General features: G+C 48.9%; 1 long non-coding RNA gene across 1 annotated transcript; it reads right to left on the reverse strand.

Moving 5' to 3' along the window:
* Positions 1-12,763: 12,763 nt before the first annotated feature.
* On the reverse strand, positions 12,764-15,534 carry LOC141735580 (uncharacterized). Its single transcript, XR_012584789.1, has 3 exons — positions 15,044-15,534; positions 13,923-14,027; positions 12,764-13,102 (listed from the first exon to the last, which is right to left on the reverse strand). It is a non-coding gene; the product is annotated as an uncharacterized LOC141735580 (long non-coding RNA).
* Between the last annotated feature and the right edge of the window lie 1,977 nt (positions 15,535-17,511).

Here is a 17,511-nt window from a genome sequence, read left to right on the forward strand (position 1 = left end):
ATGTCCAATTTGTAGACTCCGTTTATAGTGCCTTTTTCTTAATTCACCAGCTTCAGCATACACTTGGACTCCCAATCGCTCTCCTCGATTTATAGGTAACAGGAAAAAACTGGGCCTTATAATTCCCAATACACAGGATCCCGTCCAATTTTGTGGCAAAAACGCATAAGCTAGTTTACCACAAATCCAATAATGTCCTTCAGGAGTGGGCCATCCATTTGGTATGTTTGTTCCATTGGTCCAATTTTTAAACTGATCACTCATTTCCCATGGACTCCCCCACTTATCCCATTTATTCTGAGTTTCGTTCCATAGGTAACCTCCTTCACACTCTAGATTACCTACTTGTTTTCCATTCTCTTTTAAATTTTGCCAACAACTCCTTCCAATTATACTCGTTTGAAGTACCCACTGTTGTTTCCTGTTACCCTTTCCCATTGCTTTCCATATTTGAGGATTACTAATGTTGCTCTCCATGGCCTCCCATGGCCATCGTTCACCTTGGTTTGTTCCACCACAAACATAACAATTAGTTACATTTAATGACTTAGCAATGTTTTCAGCAAGATTTACAAATAGATTTTTAGCAACTGTGGGAATTTCATATTCCACTCCTGTTTCTATTTCATGATAAAATGAGTTAAATAGTAGTCTGTGCTGTACCGATTCCCTTATTCTTTCTTTTATTTCGATATTAATAATTACACCCGGATCTTCTCCAGGTCCATATATCTTAAGTCCAATTTTATTTACTTTCTTTTGCTTCCAAATTTCTAAATTTATTAGGGTTAAATTTATTAGATTGCAGGTACGGGTTGTACAATTACTATCTGTTTGTATCTTTGTGATTGAAGCTTGTAAATTCCCACACTGTCTATCATATCCCCAGCCTGCAGTGTCCCAACATACACAAGACCACCCTCTTCTTCCACACAGGTGTGCTGATTGATATCTCACTGTTTGACTAGGTGTATAATCAGGATTTATGTCACATTGGTGTCCCCCTGGGCAAATATATTTTGGTTGATTACTATAGTACCGTCTCCACTCTAAACTCCCGCAATTAGTGTCTAGATCATCATCTATAATGTCGCACGCATCAAAAATTACCGACACCGATGTACTTAAATTGGTTATAACCTCACTTGTTCCTATTAGTCTTCCTACTTCCGAATTTGTCTTCATTTCTACCCAATATTGATAGGGGAGTTCCTTTGGATCATAGCACACAATCCTCTCTTCGTCTTTGCATAAAGTATATTGGGTTAGATTATAAATGCAGCTTCCTATTTTCTGGCCTTTACAGTCATAAATAGTATGATAAACCAAAGTCTGGGAACTTACCCGTCCCCTCCTAGTAGTTACTACGCACTGGCTGCAGTTGTTTGCCATAACCAGAGTCAAGGAGCTTACCCCAAATAGGACCAGAAGAGGTCCGGTCAGGGCCATAGTGATCGGCGGTCACAGCCCGAAGGGGTTGCAGCCCTTGGCAGACCTTTCAAGCCGCACCACTCGTTCCCCTCCGGTCTTGCCCTCTTCCTTAATCTTTTAAGGGGTAACCTTTAATCAAGAAACACTCTTTGATTAAATTGACAACAATAAAGCCTAACCCATGGTAGGTTATATAGGGGAGTGGTGGCCCCACAGCGAATGCACAAAAATTCTAAACTGTTTCCTAGATCCTTGACTTCTTTTTTGGAAAATGATATATTTTAAAACATGTAGAACACTTTGCCCTTAAAAATAAACAACACCGTTTACACAATGGACTAAATTACCTTTCCTAATAGGTATTTATCCCTGTCCACTAATTCTACAGGAGTAGTTACAATGAAATTCCCACAGCAACTTAGCTTATGCTTCTTGATGAAGGTCTCTTTAAGTTTGTCTGATGGTTAGCTTGGCTTCTCCGGGCTCAGATGTGACTCTCCACTCCTTCACTGGACCTTTCACTCGCGACACATGTGTCCATCCTTTTTCAGCAGTTCTCACAGCCGTTTCTGTAGTTAATAAAACAAGAAAAGGCCCTTCCCAGAGGGGAGATAGGGTTTCTTCTTTCCATGTTTTTATCAGAACCTTATCTCCCGGTTTTAATTGATGAATTGCAAATCCTAATGGTGGTGTTTGAGCCATCATCCCAATCTCTCGTAGTTCTTTTAACCTTTTTCCAATGGTTATTATATATTTTTGGATACTATAATCTTCAACTACATTATTCCCCAGGGGCATCCCTTGGGAGTAAGGCATTCCATATAACATTTCATATGGCGATAATCCAGTCTCACTGTGTGGCTTAGTTCTTATGTTTAATAGTGCCAATGGTAGGCATTTCGTCCAGGACATCTGTGTCTCAATCATTAATTTAGCCAATTGCTGTTTTATTGTTTGATTCATTCTTTCTACTTTCCCTGAGCTTTGTGGGTGCCACGGAGTGTGGTATTCCCATTGAATACCTAATGATTGACATAATAATTTTATTATTTTAGAAGTAAAATGTGTGCCCTGATCAGAATCAATATACTGGATTATCCCATATCTAGGTATTAAGTGTTCTAATAAGATTTTTACTACCATCTGTGCCGTAGCTCGTGCTACAGGGTAAGCTTCTACCCATTGTGTTAAATGATCTACTATTACTAGTAAATATTTTATTCTCCCTACCTTAGGCAATTCAGTAAAATCGACTTGTATTCTTTCAAAAGGTCTATAAGCTGTTTTCCTTCCTCCCGTGGCTGCTTGTCGAAACACTTCCTTGTTTACTTTTTGACAAGTTAAACATCCTCGCGTGATTTGCTTTGCTATTTCAAAAATCCCAATACAGCCAAATTGTTTAAGGAAATGATCACTTATCGCCTTTGTACCCCAATGTGTTTGTGTGTGTAATCGTTCTAACATTTGCCTGGCATAAGCTTTTGGCAACATCTCTCGCCCGTCGGGCAGCATCCATTTTCCCTGTTCTAACTTAGCTCCTATTTTCTCTAATTTTGCCTGTTCCTCAGGGGTAAATTTCTTCTCTTTCTCCTCTAGTTCTTTTTCACTAATGTCTCCTTGTACTTGTACTACATTAATTTTAGCGACCTGAGTCCTCAGGGCTGCTTCCTGGGCCTCTCTATCGGCTAGGTTATTCCCTCTGGTTCGATAATCTAATCCCTTTTGGTGTCCTCTCACATGTACCACTGCTATCTCCTTTGGTTTTCTTAACGCCTTTAAAATTTTCACTATTAGTTCTTGATGTATTAGATTCCTTCCTTGGGTATTAATTAAACCTCTTTCCTCCCAAATTTTTCCAAAAGTGTGAACTACTCCATACGCATATTTAGAATCCGTAAATATGGTCCCGCTTTTTCCTTGTAATAATTCCAGGGCTCTACAAAGGGCATACAGCTCACAAGCTTGAGCTGACCATGATGGACTCAGAGGTCCTGATTCTATAAGTTCTAAATTTTTATTAATTATGGCATATCCTGATTTTCTCCTCCCTTCCACCACACGGGAGGAGCCATCTACAAATAACACTTCTGCATTTTCTAACTCAGTATCTCTTAAGTCTGGCCTCACCTTAGTCTGGGTCTCAATTACCTCTAAACAATTATGTTGTACTTCCTTTGATGGCTCTCCAAACAAAAACTGTGCTGGACTCTGAGCAGAAGTCACCCTCAGTTCTAAATCGGGGGAGTCTATTAATATTGCTTCATATTCCAAGATCCGGCTGTCCGTTAACCATTTTTCTGCCTTTTGTTGTAAAACACTCCTGACATTGTGTGGGGTATACACTTTTAAAGGAGCACTAAAGGTAATTTTCCGAACTTCCTCTATTAATAATGCGGTAGCTACCAAAGCTTGGAGACAAGCAGGCCATCCTCTACTTACTGGATCAAGTAATTTAGAACAGTACCCCACAGGTATTTTTATTCCTGCCCAGTCTTGAGTAAGAACTCCATATGCTGTCTGATTTGATGTATTCACAAAAAGATGGAAAGGTTTTTCTAGATCTGGGAGGCTCAATACAGGTGCTTGTATTAATGCCTTTTTTATTTCCTCGAATTTCTGGTCATCTTCTGTAAACCACTTAAGTTGGTTACTAGTTAATTTTTCATATAGAAATTTTACCTTGTCACTATAATTTTCAAGCCATGATCTACAATATCCTAATAATCCCAATATTTGCCGAACCTCCTTTTTAGTTTGTGGGGGTCTTAAAGATAGAATCCCAGATATCCTATCAGAATCTAGTTTCTTCTTTCCCTTACTTAGCCAATGTCCTAAGTATTTTACTTCCTGTTCTACAAACTGTAGTTTTGATCGGGACACCTTCAATCCCTTCTCCCCTAGAAAATTTAACAATTTAATAGTAGCTTCTCGGGTCCCCTCTTCAGTTTCTCCTGCTACTAATAAATCATCTACATATTGCAATAATTTTATCTCCTGGGGTAATGCAAAATCCTGTAAGATTTTCTCTAAAGTTTGCCCAAATAAATTTGGTGACTCCGTAAACCCCTGTGGTAATACCGTCCATCTTAATTGCTGTTTCCGTCCCGTTTCGGGGTCCTCCCACTCGAAAGCAAAATAATCTCTAGATCCCTCGTCCAGAGGACAGGCCCCAAAAGCGTCTTTCAAATCTATCACACTATACCAAGTATGTCTGGGAGAAATATAACTTAATAAAGTATAGGGATTTGCCACTACAGGGAATTTAGTAATCGTTCGCTGATTTACAGCTCTTAAATCCTGTACCATTCTGTATGACCCGTCCGGTTTCTTTACAGGGAGGATGGGTGTATTATGAGGTGACATACATGGTTCCAAGGTTCCTTTTTCCAAAAGTCTGTCAACTACAGGTTTTAATCCTTTTCGACCCTCCATGGGTATAGGGTATTGCTTGATTCTAATCGAACGATGTGGATCTATTATTTGAACGCTTATGGGGTTCATTTTTATTTTTCCAGTTTCCCCTTCTTTATACCACACCGAGGGGTTAATAGCTTCTTCATCCTCCTGTGTTAAAGTATATAATTTGATCTGCAGTTTGTTCCCCTGACTCTGAATGCTCAAGTTTAACTTCAAAATCAGATCCCTTCCTAGTAAATTGTATTCCGCTTCAGGGAGCAAAAGTAAGTCGTTAAGACAAATTTTCTTTTCTGTTTCTACTTCTACATCTTTCAAGATAGGGACTTTAAAAGGTTCTCCTTTTGCCCCGACTACTGACATATAATTCTTCCCTATCTCTATTCCTTTTGGAAGTTTCTGAATGGTTGATTTTTCAGCTCCTGTATCCACTAAAAATAAAACCTCCTCCTTATGGGGACCTATTAATAATTTTATCAAGGGCTCTGTTGATGTTGAAGTCCCCAAAAGATATAGCCCCTGACACCCCTATTCTTCTTTGAACATTTTCTCATCTTGTTCTCGCTTACGACAGTTCCTCTGAACACGTCCCCTCTTGTTACAGTAGTAACAGACAGGAATTGTGAATCTCTCCCTATGAGGCTGTCCTCTGGGTGTCTGCTCTATTCTTTTTTCCCTTTTCTCTCTAAACGGATTCTGATTTTTCTGACTTTCTTTTACTGCTGCTACAAAAATTTTTGCCTTTACTTTCTGTTTTTCTTCGTCCCTTCTAACATATACCTTCTGGGCTTCTCTAAGTAACTCCTCTAATCCTCTTTCTTGCCAGTCCTCAAGTTTTTCTAATTTCTTTCTTATATCCCCCCCAGGATTTGGCTACAAATTGTGTTCTAAGGAGTGCAGTCCCAGCCACTGTATTCGGATCAATTCCAGAATACATTTGCAGGCTTTTCCTCAACCTCTCCAACCATTCTGTAGGAGATTCGTCTTTTCCTTGTTGTTCATTAGACGCTTTATTAATGTTTTGCCCTCGGGGAACCGCTTCCCTTATTCCCTGTATTATTAATGTTCTCAAATCCCTCATGTTCTGTCTCCCTTGGGGTTGTTGATGATCCCAATGGGGATCCACATTTGGCCATTTCTGATCTCCTGGGGGGTCCTGCCTGATTCTGTCTTTCCCAAATTCTCATTCCAGCTTGTCTAATCATTCCCTTTTCCTCAGCAGTAAATAAGATCCCTAAAATGGATTGTATTTCTTCCCAGGTATAAGTATTAGGTCCTAAAAATTGGCCTAGTTTTTCTGCTACTCCAAGGGGATCATCTAATAGGGTCCCCATTTCTTTCTTGAAATTCCTTACATCTGTGGTATTTAATGGAACTGCCACAAACCCGATGCCTCCCTGATTGCCTCCGAGGGGTACTTCTCGTAAGGGATATAGAGAAGCTCCCCCAGATGTGGCAGTTCTACTTCTCGTACATGCAGCTGGAGGTCGATCTAATTCCGGTGCTGTCGGTGGTGGAGGCAGGGGTAACGGTGGCACTGGTGGGGGTACTACGGCCCCTGGAGGGAGAGCCGCCGTCGGAGGAGGATTGTTAGGATATGGAGGTGGTAAGTTATCCAGTGGTTCCCCTTTATCATCTTTTTCCTTCCCTTTTTCGTCTTTGTTTCCTTCTTCTTTCTCAGACTTTTCATCCGTTTTTAATGTAAGTATTGAAGCCGGAAAAGGACGTGAAGTCCTGATCCATAATCCTGCATAATCACTTTCCTCCTGACTAAAAGGTTCCTTTGAATTAACATATAGATTTAAGGCCTGGCAAATCCAGTCTTCAAAGGATCCAAAAACAGGCCAAAAGACATGTGGTTTTAAAGGTTTCTTCGGCCATTCAATCATACAATAGTGAACTAATTTTAATTTACTTTTTCCTTTTCTGGGGCCCCTTTCATTCCAATTCCTAATCATTATTCCTAATGGACTTTCCAGTGGTATATCTGGTAATTTGCTCCCTTTCCTCTGGTCCTGGGTCTTCGATTTTGTCTGACCCATCTAGGAATTTTACTGTGGCAATTCCTACAGCCCTTGGTTACCAGTAAGAGTGTCTTGCAGGGGGTTTAGGACCTATCACCCACCCACGAATCCTATAGGAATCGCTTCGGTCCTTCACCGGCCAAGTCCCTCGCGGGAGATTGGAACCGCGGTTAGAAGACCTCCACAATCACTTCGGAACCAGGTTCCGTCTCAATCACACTCTTACACACAGGCAACCGAATCCCACCCAATCGAACGGTATACACTTTAAATACTTACGACTCCGTCATCTTCGTTCGGATCTTCGCGCGCAGAATTACGGGTAAAATAAACTGCTGCAGCCGGCAAGGGAGCTCATAAAAATAAAAATCAAAATCTTTTCTTTGCTTGCCTTTACTCAGGTTCAGGATGGCGTTAGTCCCGACCTGACCTGATCAGGAGCCACCTAATGGTGGGGCGCCCCTCCTAGATCAAGTCAGAATTCAGGAACTAAGACCATCCCGGACGAGCCCCCAAATTGTGATAAATGATTTAATCGCAAACAGGATTCCAATTAGAATTTATAATTTATTAAAGGAATAAAGGCAAGCAAACAGCGCTGGGTGTGCCGGGAGTCTCTGCCCAACCAAGACACACACCTTACAGACCCCATTTTTGGTTTATATCTCCTATACTAATACATATTCATAACTGTCTCTAAAATGGTTGGCCCTTGCCAAAAATGGGTGTATCCCCCCTCTTACAGGTCACTATGCAGATAACAACAGGACCGGTTTAAGTTGGTATTCTAGAATGTTCGCCAGGTGGCTCCTGCAAAACACAGACACGATAGACACACCGTCTCGTCTGCGGCCATACAGACAAAACAATCAAAGGTCACACTTCACCCTGTGGCCCTAACACTGTTCCACACTGACACGAATCAGTTAAGCACAATTCACATGTTGTTTAAATAAACTGCACTTTTTTAAGTAGCTAGTCGTTTTGGTTTCTCACTGAACGCGACCAAAGACTCGAGAGTGGCCGTGCTAGTTCATGAGCACGACTAGACTGAAGGTGCAGTCCACTATTAGTGTATCCAAATCGTAACAGTTTAATACATATTAAACGCGATTGGACTGATAGTGCTGAATTGGGCATCACTCAGAATTTAAACCTAGCCGCACCTAGCCTCCCACCTCGGTGAGGAGTGTTAGAACGCAAGGGGGTTTATTTTCTGCCAAAACCGCTTTGCCCCTTTTCACGCAACAGTGGGGGGGCACAGATCGAGATAGGATTTGCGCTAAGCTGGGTAGGAGGCTCGTAGAAAAACAGGCAGTGCCCCCAAAGCTGCCCAAGGGTGGTCTCTGGTGCCCTGCACCCCCGGGGATAGTGAGCAATTTGATTGGTCTACACAACTGTATTGTAACATGTATAAACCCTGCTTTCCTCTGTAGCGGGCTAAGGATATCCTTAGCCGCCTTTGCGGCAAGGGCACGTTGTCGGCTCACGTTCAACTTGATGTCCACCAGGAGCCCCCCACGTCAGCAAAGCTGCTCTCCAGCCAGTCGGCCTCCAGCATCTACTGGTGCATGGGGTTGTTCCTCCCCAGTGCAGGACTTGCGTATGTTCAGGTTCCTCAGGTGGTCTCGAACCGGATCCTTTCCTACGATGGGAGGGACTTTGTTCCCCCAGTCCCTGCCTTGAGGTTCAGGGACTTGAGAGATGCGGGAACAGTGATTGCCGGCGACAACGGAGGAGAAAAATCCTTGAGTGCCTCGGCCTTCTCCATGTCGGTTGGCGCTAGCTCTCCTGTCTTACCTATCGGAGGGGGGTGGGGGTGGGGGTGGTGTGCGTTTTCTTTAGTCTTCCTTTTCTGACCAACGCACCTGTAGAAGCCCTTCTTATGATTCTTCTTCACATCCCTTGCCAAATTCAGCTCCAGCTGTGCCTTAGCTTTCCCGACCCCATCCCTATATTCTTCCCAGGATGCGTGTCTCTGCTTCCACCGCCTACGCATTTCCTCCTTGCGCTTCAGCTCGACCAGAAGGTCCTTACTCAGCCATGCTGGGCTCCTGCCTTCCTTGCCTGATTTCATAGAATCGTCTAGGTCGGAAGGGACCTTTAAGATCATCGAGTCCAACCATTAACCTAACGCTGCCAAAACCACCACCAAACCACGTCCCTAAGCGCCGCGTCTACCCGTCTTTTAAATACCTCCAGGGATGGTGATTCAACCACTTCCCTGGGCAGCCTGGTCCAACGTTCGATAACCCTTTCCGCGAAGAAATTTTTCCTAATATCCGTCCTAAACCTCCCCTGGCGCAACTCGAGGCCATTTCCTCTCGTCCTATCGCCTGTTACTTGGGAGAAGAGACCAACCCCCGCCTCGCTACAACCTCCTTTCCGGTAGTTGTAGAGAGCGATAAGGTCTCCCCTCAGCCTCCTTTACTCCAGGCTAAGCCACCCCAGTTCCCTCAGCCGCTCCTCATAAGCCTTGTGCTCCAGACCCCTCACCAGCTCCGTTGCCCTTCTCCGGACACGCTCCAGCACCTCCGTGTCTTTCTTGTAGTGAGAGGCCCAAAACTGAACACAGTATTCGAGGTGCGGCCTCAGCGGTGCTGAGTACAGGGGGACAGTCGCTTCCCCAGTCCTGCTCGCCACGCTATTCCTGATACAGGCCAGGATGCTGTTGGCCGCCTTGGCCACCTGGGCACACTGCTGGCTCACATTCAGACGGCTGTCTACCAATACCCCCAGGCTCTTTTCTGCCGGGCAGCTTTCCAGCCACTCTTCCCCAAGCCTGTAGCGTTGCACGGGGTTGTTGTGACCCAAGTGCAGGACCCGGCACTTGGCCTTGTTGAACCTCATACCATCGGCCTCGGCCCATCGATCCAGCCTGTCCAGATCCCTCTGTAGAGCCATCCTACCCTCAAGCAGATCGACGCTCCCGCCCAACTTGGTGTCGGCTGCAAACTTACTGAGTGAGGGTGCACTCGATCCCCTCGTCCAGGTCGTTGAGAAAGATATTAAACAGAACCGGCCCCGGTACTGAGCCCTGGGGAACACCACTTGTGACCGGCCGCCAACTGGATTTAACTCCGTTCACCACAACTCTCTGGGCCCGGCCCTCCAGCCAGTTCTTTACCCAGCAAAGAGTACGCCCGTCCAAGCCATGAGCAGCCAGTTTCTCCAGGAGAACGCTGTGGGAAACGGTGTCAAAGGCTTTACTAAAGTCTAGGTAGACGAATTTCTATTTTCCCATTTCTTACACGTGGGAATCGAGAGCTCTTGTGCTCGAAGAAAAAATGTCCTGAAAGAGCTGCCAGCTCCCTTCTGCTCCTTCTGCACAGGGGCTTCCAACTCCTCCTGTTTGTTACCTGTGCTGCGCGCAGTGGTATAGAGGCACTTCAGTTGGGCTGCCGACCGTGTCGCCTTTCTGAAGGATCAAGCCCCAAGTCCTTTGCGGCATTTCTCAGGGGTTCCCCTGTTGGTTCCTAACGCATCAGCAGCCCCTGGCTCTTCTCCGTTGCTCAGAACTCCATCCCCTTCCCCCGCTGAGCCTAGTTTAAAGCCCTCCTTGTAAGTCCGGCCAGCTTGTTGGCAAAGACCCTCTTGCCCCGCTTGGTCAGGCGAATCCCATCAGCTCCCAACAGACCCGGCTTCTCAAAGGTACACCCGTGATCACAGAAGCCAAAACCTCGCGTATGGCACCAGCTACGCAGCCAGGCATTCACCTGTTCAATTCGTCTCCTCCTTCCTGGACCCCTCCCTCTGACTGGGAGGAGAGAGGAGACCACCACCTGTGCTCCTGATCCTTTTAACATTGCTCCGAGGGACATAAAGTCTCTTTGGAGGGTTCTAAGTTGCCTCGTCAGACCCTACGCGGAATAGTAGGAGCGCATGATAACCTGCAGGGATCACCAGGCTCGGCAGCCTCTCGGCGACGCCACGGATGCGAGCCCCTGGTAGGCAGCAGACTTCTCGAGAGAAATCGCCTGGACGGCAAACGGGTGCGTCGGTGCCTCTCAGTAGGGGATCTCCAATTGCTAACACCTTACGTGCTTTTCTGGTGGCACTGGTTCTGATGCAGGCGGGAGGTTGGGTCAGCTTTGCGTGGTTGGCTTGACGAAGTTAACCAAGCTCACACCCACCTCCTTATAGCTGTTCCTGGGTTTCCAACACGCGCACACAAAGAGCATCCAACAGGCTCCGCACATTTTCATCCCTTCGCACGCAGGAGTTCCGGTGCCTTGTCTCTTTCATTACCAAGTGAGAACAAAGGGAGACTAGAGCCCTCTGCTCACAAGAGCCTCTTATTGATCAGAAAGAAGGCTTTGTCTCTTGAAATTTCCCCCCCTCGAAGCAACTGGATCCCCAGCGATTTCCCGACTTTCCTGTCTCCAAAACGTCCTGTCTCCAAAACCCCAGTCACTATCGTTCCTTAAAGCACCAACCCCCTTCAACACTTCTACATGGAGGAATCTGCCCTTTAGGCTTTGTGATGGATTGACCTCGGCCGGCTGTCAGGGGCCCGCCCAGCCGCTCTCTCACTGCCCCTCCTCAACAGGACAGGGGGAGAAAATAGGATGAAAAAGTTCCTTCAGGAAACATCCACCGGCCGGACCCACAGGCAGCAGGGAAATACCTGCCCCGGACAGCGCTTTGCCCTTTCTTCAATAGGTTTTCCCAGGGGCGCCCCCGGCTTCGCTGAGCCGCTCAGCTTTGGCCTGCGGCAAGTCCAGTGCCTAGCTGGCTGGCACCAGCTGCGTCCAGCACAGGGCAGACCCTGGCCTCTTCTCACACAGGCTACCCCCGCAGGCCGCACCTGGAGCGCCGTGTCCAGTTCTGGTCCCCACAATTCAAAAAAGAGACGCAGACCGACTGGGGAAGGTCCCAAGGAGGGCCGCAAAGATGACCAAAGGGCTGGAGAACCTGCCCTAGGAGGAAAGGCTGAAGGAGTTGGGTCTCTTCTCCCTTGCAGAAGAGAAGGCTCGCGGGGGAGGGAACCTCATCGCAGTCTGCCAGTACTTAAAGGGCGGCTACAAAGAAGAGGACGGAGGCTTTCCCACAAAAGGTCGGACGCAGCGTTCAAGGGCAACGAAGGATGGCCCTGCTTTCCCATGCCCGTCTCCCTTTTTTAATAGCTGTTAAAGAAAGATGAAGTTGGCTGTCTCCCTGCGACGTAGCTTTGGTTTGGGTCTGGCTGGGATGGAAGGTAACTTTCCCCACAGCAGCCCTCATAGTGCTGTGCTTCGTAGCTGTAGCTGGAAGGGTGTTGATAACACACCAGTGTTCTGGCTACTGCCGAGCAGTGCTCCCACAGCACGGAGGCTGTCTCTCCAGCCACCCCCACCCCCACAGTCCAGTAAGCTGGGGGTGGGCAAGAGGCTGGCAGGGGACACAGCCAGGACAGCTGACCCAAATGGACCAAGAGAGATATTCCACCGTGCTATGGAAGCACCACAGCTGCCATTCAGACCAATTGTTTTCTCCTACCACGTCCCTCCTCAGCAGAAAAGGGATTATCAACGGGGCCTTATCACGCAGCCCTTGATGAAGTGCTCCAACAGGAGTTGGATGCTTCCAACGCATTGCACTGTGCCGAAAGCACCCTTGTATGGCATGCCTGTAGCGTCGCATACAGTATTTTCTAAAGGTGTTGCAGCAGCAACCGCCTACACTGGCTTTACGTACATTTGCGTACCGCTTCCAAAGAGCCAAGAGTCTGCTTCCTACAGGACGCAGGAGACTGCTAAGCCGTCCCAGCGTCACGCTTCAAATGACTGGCCAAATCACTATCTATCTATAGAACACTGTTAACAGACCGACACAGTCCACGTACTTACACTCCGGGGAGACGCCGTTTTAACTTGCGGAACTATTTCCCTCAGTAAGACGCACAAGACAGAGGTGAGATCCCCATGCTAAATCTTTATTGTGCAACTGCTGCTCACAGCTTTTATTACCTTCCACAGACACGCGGCACAAAACATTCGACATCAACAGTGCCTAGATCGACGGGCAACAGACGAAATCCATTCAGCGGCGATTTGTACACGTGCAGCAGCTCTTGCGGTGCAAAAATCTCAGCCAGGCGGCCAGCCCAACCGACGGCCACCCAGAATACGTAGATGTACGTGACAGACAGGCTGCCCACCCTCGGGCCCTTCATCCGCAACCATCCGGAATCCATCGGTCAGGCCCAGGTGAGCAGCACGCTGCTTGCCAACAATCATTAAATGCCCAAGAAGCTGGAGAAGGAAGTACAAAACCATAAATAAGTAAAATAAAAAGCCACACACAAGAAGGGGAGAGGGCAGGGAGGGGAGGAATGAGAGCAGAGAAGCACCCAGAGAAACCAGTTAGCCAACTCCTAGCAATTCAACCACTGCGCTTCAAATTACTGTCTGTCCGCCTGCAACCGGCATTTCCCAAGCAAAGCTACAAAGACCGATTACGCACACTGTAGGGGGGGGGGGGGGGGGGGAAGAAAGAGGGCTACGCAATTGTTTTCAAGCTAGACAGTAACGGACTACAAAACAGCCACAGAAGCTAAGTTTGTCTCCGGGTTAAAGCCCCCCGTTATCTCTTCAGGCAACATACGCAACTCGGGTGGAAAATAAGCTTCAGGCTGCCTTTTGCGTGGGTTTACAAAGTCTCTGAACTTGACTTTTATAGCCAAAAGCAAAGCATCCAGCACCTCTCGACCAGCTTTGCCCTTCCTCACCCCCGACCTGCCAAAAACCCCAAGCCCTCTTCTCCGTATTAGAAGAAGTACTACTCCTCCTCTTGCTCTAAACCGTGACAGTAGGCATCACCCTGCGCTCCAAAACAACACTGCATTTTGCACCAGGAGTACGTACCCAGGGATGAGCATTGCTTTATATCGCTACTTTCGGTCAAAAAGCTCAGCTCCATTACAAGCCAGAGAGAAAAGATTATAGCGCCAGAAAACCCAAACCAGCCTACCGTGCCCTATCAAGAGGAAAAGGGGGGATGGGAAAGAGTCTACTAAATTAGGAACTAACGACAGGTACAGTTTAGCGTACAGAAAGCTTCCACAGTACTTACACATTCACCAGGATCTTCTGCTTCGCATAAGCTCATAATTGCCTCCTTAGGCATGGCTAGGAAAAGCATCGGAGCTTGGGGTGAAAGATCACGGAACGCAAGGCGCTGGAGGAAGAGTAAACAGTTAAAACGTCATTGGCTTCAGAGAAAGGTAATAATAGCTTAAGCAAATCAATATGCCCCACTGAACTCCTACAGAAGCAGACTACCGGATACCCCAAACGCAAGCCGAAACGTTGATTTTTCTTACGCGATATTAATGCTTTCTGTACAAAAAAATACAACGTCTTTACAGAGCCCCCTCCAGAAGTGGGATTCAGCATGCAAGGTGATGGGGGCAAGGAGGCGGGCCAGTACTTCAGACTAGCGACCTCCAGTACGTTTTAATTCGGGTCGATCGTTTCCTAAGGATGACGAGTTTCTGGATTTACTTTTTTGGTAAAGAAAAATAAGAAAAGCTGTAACAATCCAGTTTGGGGGCGCAGAACCAAAGCCTAGCACAGCAGAGCTGTGAAATCTCTACAGTGCTATTAGGAGGCACATCAAGACCTGCGTTTCTCCTACGCAGAACTAACTCATTACGGTCACCACTCAGACGTTCACCGTTTACATACATACGCCTGGAATCCCCGAGGAGACTGACTGCGTGCGCTTAATCTAAGGTTTCAAGACTGTCGTCCTACACGAGGTAGGACCACTCGCATCCCTCGGCAGCAAACTTTGCACGACTTGCAGTGCCAAAGGGATATCACGCAGCAAACGTCTGCGGCTGCCACCAAGTGCCTTACCGTCAGAGGCCCTCCTCTACGCACGCGCGCACGCGACACGGCGGGGCTGGGAACCGAGGCGAGCCGGCCAGCACCAGCAACCCAGTACGCGCCGCGGCAGCCGGGGGGCCGCACCGAAGAAGCGCGATGTTATAGGGATCGCGCAGTAGAGAGCGCCACAACCCAGAGAGGCCCCGTCCCTCCACCGCCCGCCCGCAGCAAGGCCGCCACCCGCCCTGCCGCGCTCCCGGGCACCGCGCAACGGGTCCTCGGCTCAGGGTGCCTGCGAGCGCGGGGGGAGGGGGGGACGGGGGGAGGGAGGAGGAACCGCGCTCAGAGCAAAGCCGCGGCTACCTCCTCGTCCTCGTAGGCGACGTTGGCGGGGAAGCACCTTGCCGATGATCTTCCCGAAAACACTGCGGGTGGCGGCGGCACTAGGCCGGGCGGCCCGCGCCCCAATAAGCTCGTCGGCCACGACAACGCCCCTTGTCGCCCCCGCGCTTCCTCCACTCGGCCAGGCCCTCCGCGGCGCCCATTGGGCCGCCAGATGGCCGCCGGCCGATCCCGCGTCTCGATTGGCTGTCTCGTCTGTCGTTTTCGCTTGTCCCCGGCCCCCCGGCGGGTCCGCCCTCGTCGACCTGGTGCTTAGCGGGGCTCAGGGAGTTTGCGTGCCCTGGGGGCGCGGAGGGATCCGACCTGGGGGCGGAGGGAGAAGACGTTGGGCCAGTCCGCGGAGGGATCCGTGCCGTGTAGTGCTGCGACCCTGTGGGCGGGCGACGAGGTCTCAGAAGAGGCTGTTGTAGCTACAAGTACTATTGACTGTTATTTATTACCGCGTCAACTCCACCCCAAACGTGCTTGTGGCTTTTTGGTGCTGCTCCCTCCAGTCAAAGGACTGCTTTTGCCAGGGCAGGGCAGGCCTTAACTTTTCAGAACACTCCCCAGAACCGACAGAAGTTGCTCTCAATTGTTCCCTGCAAGCCCCGCTTGGATTGCAGACGTTTCTAAGCTGCGCGCCTCCTGGGAGAAAATACAATACAAAGCGTGTCTTCAGCACTGGTGGCTCGAGGGCTGTGGGTGTGGGTGTGTGTGGGGGGCGCAGATCGAGATAGGATTTGCGCTAAGCTGGGTAGGAGGCTCGTAGAAAAACAGGCAGTGCCCCCAAAGCTGCCCAAGGGTGGTCTCTGGTGCCCTGCACCCCCGGGGATAGTGAGCAATTTGATTGGTCTACACAACTGTATTGTAACATGTATAAACCCTGCTTTCCTCTGTAGCGGGCTAAGGATATCCTTAGCCGCCTTTGCGGCAAGGGCACGTTGTCGGCTCACGTTCAACTTGATGTCCACCAGGAGCCCCCCACGTCAGCAAAGCTGCTCTCCAGCCAGTCGGCCTCCAGCATCTACTGGTGCATGGGGTTGTTCCTCCCCAGTGCAGGACTTGCGTATGTTCAGGTTCCTCAGGTGGTCTCGAACCGGATCCTTTCCTACGATGGGAGGGACTTTGTTCCCCCAGTCCCTGCCTTGAGGTTCAGGGACTTGAGAGATGCGGGAACGGTGATTGCCGGCGACAACGGAGGAGAAAAATCCTTGAGTGCCTCGGCCTTCTCCATGTCGGTTGGCGCTAGCTCTCCTGTCTTACCTATTGGAGGGGGGTGGGGGTGGTGTGCGTTTTCTTTAGTCTTCCTTTTCTGACCAACGCACCTGTAGAAGCCCTTCTTATGATTCTTCTTCACATCCCTTGCCAAATTCAGCTCCAGCTGTGCCTTAGCTTTCCCGACCCCATCCCTATATTCTTCCCAGGATGCGTGTCTCTGCTTCCACCGCCTACGCATTTCCTCCTTGCGCTTCAGCTCGACCAGAAGGTCCTTACTCAGCCATGCTGGGCTCCTGCCTTCCTTGCCTGATTTCATAGAATCGTCTAGGTCGGAAGGGACCTTTAAGATCATCGAGTCCAACCATTAACCTAACGCTGCCAAAACCACCACCAAACCACGTCCCTAAGCGCCGCGTCTACCCGTCTTTTAAATACCTCCAGGGATGGTGATTCAACCACTTCCCTGGGCAGCCTGGTCCAACGTTCGATAACCCTTTCCGCGAAGAAATTTTTCCTAATATCCGTCCTAAACCTCCCCTGGCGCAACTCGAGGCCGTTTCCTCTCGTCCTATCGCCTGTTACTTGGGAGAAGAGACCAACCCCCGCCTCGCTACAGCCTCCTTTCCGGTAGTTGTAGAGAGCGATAAGGTCTCCCCTCAGCCTCCTTTACTCCAGGCTAAGCCACCCCAGTTCCCTCAGCCGCTCCTCATAAGCCTTGTGCTCCAGACCCCTCACCAGCTCCGTTGCCCTTCTCCGGACACGCTCCAGCACCTCCGTGTCTTTCTTGTAGTGAGAGGCCCAAAACTGAACACAGTATTCGAGGTGCGGCCTCAGCGGTGCTGAGTACAGGGGGACAGTCGCTTCCCCAGTCCTGCTCGCCACGCTATTCCTGATACAGGCCAGGATGCTGTTGGCCGCCTTGGCCACCTGGGCACACTGCTGGCTCACATTCAGACGGCTGTCTACCAATACCCCCAGGCTCTTTTCTGCCGGGCAGCTTTCCAGCCACTCTTCCCCAAGCCTGTAGCGTTGCACGGGGTTGTTGTGACCCAAGTGCAGGACCCGGCACTTGGCCTTGTTGAACCTCATACCATCGGCCTCGGCCCATCGATCCAGCCTGTCCAGATCCCTCTGTAGAGCCATCCTACCCTCAAGCAGATCGACGCTCCCGCCCAACTTGGTGTCGGCTGCAAACTTACTGAGTGAGGGTGCACTCGATCCCCTCGTCC

The sequence above is a fragment of the Larus michahellis genome, chromosome W (genome assembly GCF_964199755.1).
Source record: "Larus michahellis chromosome W, bLarMic1.1, whole genome shotgun sequence".
NCBI lineage: Eukaryota > Metazoa > Chordata > Aves > Charadriiformes > Laridae > Larus > Larus michahellis.